Consider the following 5,709-nt stretch of genomic DNA (forward strand, 5'->3'; position numbering starts at 1 on the left):
CCGCATCCATCGTTTGTCAAACTGGGCCGGGCTATACCTCGAGCGGCCGGAGCCGTTTCTATTATATTCTTTCTATAGGCGCGCTCTCATTAGTACAATTTCAAACTTTAATATCTCGATTATTATTACGGATATCGCTAAACGGTAAAGGACTTTTATGTTTATTTCGATCCCATCTACCTTCCTGTGGGAGATTGGAAGAGTGGGGCTGGACACCCTGTATATTATATTATATATAGCATATATTACATAATATATGTATATATGAAATGTTAAAAAAAATTTTTTTGGGTATTCTGAGCACTCCCCAGACAGCACACGACATCCATTGGACATCCAGACTTGGTTTTAATCTGGTCCAAACGTCCATGGACGTAGTACGAATGTTTTAAAAATGTACGTTATTCAATGTACAAAGTACCATATGTTTACATTTGGACATTTAAAAAATGTCCATTTCATGTAAAAAATTTTCTAAGCTACTCGCATTGCTTTCGCTGACTTGACGTTAAAATTTTTTTAAAATCGCACAAGGAGTTTTACTTTTGTTACCTCCGGTAACGAAAATTTACCAAATTAAAGCTTAGTGCAGACAGTACGCAGCAAGCGGCAAGTCGAGCAGTAATAGCTTGCTACTTGCAGTGATAAGAATTTGGAATCTTTCGCTTCCAACGTGCAGTCAGCCAGGGCTGCGTTCAGAATCATCATTTGAGTGCACCCAGATGTCGTGTTATCCTTATTTATCATTCGTGAACAACAAGGATAAAACAATAACATCTGGATGCAACCCGACCACGATTTTGAACGCACCCCAGTCAGAGACCAGTGGGGAGAATAGAGTCCCTAGAATACCAGAGTCTGGCCTATAGTGGGGGGGATGGCTAGTAGCACAGTATATACAGGGTATGTTCCGAAATTAGCTGGAAGTACTGGCGCTGCTGTTACTGAATTAACTGACTTTTGCTGTTTCGAAATGTAAGATTTTACTGTCTAGTACTGAATTTTGGAACGGAAAAGCAGTAAAAGAATGTTATTTGTACTCTGTACGTAACCTTAATATTTTCAAGAGATCGAAATACAACCGAATTCTGACGTATAACCGATATGGACCGACGTGTTTTATCAAATATTATTGAAATTATACTGGAAAACGATTCAAGCAGTGACAGTTCTGATGATGACATATTATTACATATATTAAATCAGATTGATGGCAAACGCGGATCATTGCTACTAAAACCTCGTGTACAGAATTACATTCAAAACGTAGTTTCTGTATTATCAAACGTAGACTTTAAATCACATTTTCGGTAAGAAAAAGTTATTTATGTATATTGAAAATATACTTAATAAAATATATGTAATATTCATTATTTGTAATAACGTATGTATATTATTTGTAGAAATGTGTGTACCATATCGCTATACTATTTTATAAATATATACTACTTTATAAAAAATAAATAGCACTGTGTATATACTATTATCGGTATCTACAATCTCGTATGACTTTAATTTTGAATCCATAATTCTTTTTTTCTTTCGTACTTCCAGTATTAAACTTATCACGATCAGACGATTTCACGCTCCGTGCTCTGTTACTGCTTTTACTGTATTTGCCTCACCTCTTGGGATGGAGTAGAAACAACCGGAAGTCAGCAATCCCCTAGGGTCAATTTATGCAGAATGAATAGTAACTTGCAGTAACTGACAGCATAAGAAATTCTATTTTGGAACGATAAAGCAGTGCTGTCAGTACTGCCAGTTAATTTCGGAACATACCCACAGTAGCGCAACTCTCACGATTTCACCATGGATAAAAATGAACTGCACATGTGCGAGCGAGGTATGTAACCAATCAGGGCACTTATATTCCATCTCGCTTCTTCTCTTTATTGTCGCTGTCTGTCTGCATCGTTGAAATGTCCATATAAGGGATTTAAATAGCCATTTGACGGAAAGTGACAGTTTTGATTAATTATAACTGATTAGTTTTCTCTGTTGAATGCAGCCATTATCAATTAGTTAATGTAATAGGTACGTTTCAGCGGAACACAACAGTTTTGAAACCATTTTTATGATTGTGTGCTAAGATAGAATCCACCAATCCTCTAGATCTAAAAGTATAATACAGTCAGACTTAGGGTAGATCCTTGCGGGATACCTTTATTCACTAGAAAGACCTCAAAAAGGTGGCCCTCTTCCACAAAATGGACCATTCTGTGGGTAAGTATGTTTTCCACAAACTTGCGAATTTCAGCAGGCGCTCCTATCTCTGAGTTCGTAGAGCACTTTCTCCGGCAGTATGTTGTCAAAAGCTCCTGTGATATCGAGAAAAGCCGCCGCCACTACCTCGTTCTTGAGAAAACACGTCTGAATATTATTAGTGAGGGTGACTAAACTGTCCGAGCAGGATCTGTTCGGTCTGAAGCCCATTTGCTCATTGGGCAGTATCACTTGGGATTCCACCAGCCATTGGAGTCTTAGATATATGATATTTTTTCAAATATTTTAACAACACATGAGAGCAGCGAGATCGGGCGTAATCCATCATTATTTGCTTTCGGAATGAAAATGACAAGCGCTACCTTCCAGGACGGGAGTATGACACCTTCTAAAAAACGGTTAAACAAGTTCAGTAGAAGATCTTTATATTTGTCTGGTAGAGCGTTTATCATGGTGCAGCTGATCTGATCCAAACCCGGAGAAGACTTTTTTCTAATTTGAGAGATGGCTATATTGAATTCCTTCTTGGAAAACGGAGCGCCGAGGGGAGTAAAGAGCCTTCCCGAGCGATGTTTGTCCTCTGCAATTAGCGAGTTCATGCCTTTATTGATATTCAGCAGAAGGGAGGACAGATTTTACTTTTGGTCTTGTCCAACTGAGCACGTTGGTCTGCATCGTCTGGAATCAAACTAGAGGGTTCTGCTAAATTGCGCCTTTTAAAAGCTTTAATTAGACGCCAGATCTCGTAAGTGGGAGTCTTGCTGTCGAAGGAGTCTACAAATTTCCTCCATTGTCTTTTTTTAACCTTGTACAGAGTCCTGGAACAAGATGCTCTAGCCTTTTTAAACGCCAGAAAGTTCTCCAAAGAGGGACATAGTTGATAAGTCTTCGCAGCATCTCGACGTTTTAGAATAGCTCTGGAACATTCCTCATTCCACCAGGAAGGATTCTTATTGTCGCTGGGCGCAACGACTGTTCGAGGATAACGCTGATTTTCCGAAAGAAGCAGTCTTGTCTGGGTCCTTAGATGTTCTGCAAAATAGTCGTATGCCTTAATAGTCTGACGGAATCTTTCTGAAAAATTCCTCGGAAGAGGAGAGTAAGTTCATATATAGGTCGTTTGCTTTGTTGACATCTAATGTAAGTTTGTAAAGAAAGAAGTGGCGTAGATGCGAGACAGCTCCAATGGAAATGACTATGGGAAAATGGTCGCTGCCAAAGGTGTCTTGTTCCGTTGAAGTCACATAGTGGGGCCAAGCTGACTGTAGCGGTAATTATGTTAATAACAGACCGATTTGATCCAGGAGGAGTAAGGAACGTGGGATTTCCATCGTTCATCACACAAGCATTGCTATTGTTAACAGCTCCCTGAAGCGCCTTGCCTGGGCCATCCGTCCTTGGACATCCCCAAAGAGTGTTATGTGCATTGAAGTTCCCCACTACGAGAGTATACTTAAACACCGAGAGTGTTTGAGAGACCCTGCGATACCATTCAAGTGGTGTAGGTTTATTAGGGTGGCGGTAGATGTTGATAATAACTAATTTGTCCTCTAGCATGTTGAGAGAAATGCCCTGAATTTCGACTGAGGGGTGTGATAGATTCGTAAGGTCAAAGTAATTAAAAATAATGTTGTTTCTTAATAAAATGCAGATTCCTCTTTGACCAGGTCCGTCCGCGTCCTTTCTTACTGCTTGGAAGAAAGGAAGCCGAAAAGTAGTGTTGGAAAAAAGCAGCGTGTCCTGAATGCATAAGATGTCAAACTGTTTGCTCAGATGTTGCAACTGAGAAAGCTTGCCGCGGATTCCGCAGCAGTTCCACTGTAAGATTCTAGTGGAGTGAGTATGCTTATTACGAGTGAAGGTGATTTCTATAATTAGTGAAATAATCAGAGTTATTGGGAGAAGGGTGGTGCGTGTTATACGAGGCTTCCATGAAATTGACCATATTGAGACCAAGTGCGCATAGGATATCAGAAATTCTTTTAAGAAGATTGATAATGGGGGAGATAAAGTTTTTAATAGCGGGGATGTTAATTGTAGATTCACAGTTTTCAAAGAAGGCTATGATTTTCTGTATAATCGTACCTATGTTCTCGTTTGCTGTCGAGTTTTCGTTAGGTATTGAGAAACCGTGATTTTCTCTGGAACCTGATCCAAGGAGCCCCTCTTCAGGATAGATGTTGTTACGACCATTGGGTGCCAGCAGTAACTTTTTGTGTGTGTGTGTGTGTGTGTGTGTGTGTGTGTGTGTTCCTCCGAATAACCCGATCCATTAATCGGGCAAGTAGGTGGTCGGGCACTAGTGTTAGCCGGGGGGGGGGAATAATTTTGTATTTGCCTGTAACAGATTCTATGTTTCGAATAATCGGCTTTCCCTTAGAAGGATTAGGATAGCCTTGTCCGTAACCGGTAGCCGTCGACGACGAACGTGCTGCCACAACGTTAGCGTAACTGGCGTATGGGTAATAAGAAGAAGGATCCTTGGGATCATCTAGGTATTGAAAACGATTGAAGGTGGATGTGGAGGGAAAAGTGGAACACTTGAGAGAGGTGGAGGAGGAAAAATCTATGGGAGAGGAATGGGGAGAAGAAGAAGAGTTAGCTTTGAGATAGGGAAAATTCCTGAAATTATACGTGATATTGTGAGACGGCAGGGGGGAAGGGTTATTGGAGGCCACTAATTTCCTTGCTTCGACGAGAGGAATGTTGTCTTGTGCTGCCAATTCGAGGATAGTTTTATGTCTGATTATGATAGGACAGGTATATGAGGTTGCAAGGTGATCCCCCCCGCAATTGATGCACTTAGGTTGCTCATGTTCCTCCGAGTAAGAATGACCATCCACTTTAGAGATTCCACAAAATAAGCATCGAGGGCTGGTGCTCTTACAGTCACGAGCTAGGTGTCCTACTCTGTAGCAAGCGAAGCATAGCTTTGGCTTGGGGACGAATGACTCTATCTTGTAGATGGCATTAAAGAGTACCACCTCTCTAGGAAGCGATTGACCTGCAAATTTGATACTAAAGGTGCGTGTGTAGCCGGACATCTATTAAACGTTCTAGTTTTACCTTGTAAGTCCGTTTCTATGAATTCGGTCGCCAGCTCATTTTACCTTTGTAACGAGCAAGGTCCAATAGGAATTCTTGGGCTGCCGTGCGCCTTGGTGCCTTTTTGAGAAGTGCCCTTCCTTCCTTCGCAATGGTACAGCCTGGATGTAGTCCTTGCCTCTCGTTGGGAATCCCTCTTTCGTCTTTAGGCAGCTTCCGGACCGGCTGCACCCTCATCAGACTTCGTTGTTTAGTTTATATCGTTGTTTCACACCGCTCGTTTTATTTATTTTAATCTCTTTGTTCTTTAAACGTTTAACGGTGGATGGGTGAATAGATTAATGACTCGAGTTATATATATATATAAAATTAAAATGTTTATTTCTTAAACTTAACGAATCAGTCTCTCGGTCACATTCACTCGTACATTTGTTTTTT

This window comes from Mycetomoellerius zeteki, unplaced genomic scaffold, assembly GCF_001594055.1.
Source record: "Mycetomoellerius zeteki isolate Tzet28-1 unplaced genomic scaffold, Tzet1.0 scaffold626, whole genome shotgun sequence".
In the NCBI taxonomy this organism is placed as follows: domain Eukaryota; kingdom Metazoa; phylum Arthropoda; class Insecta; order Hymenoptera; family Formicidae; genus Mycetomoellerius; species Mycetomoellerius zeteki.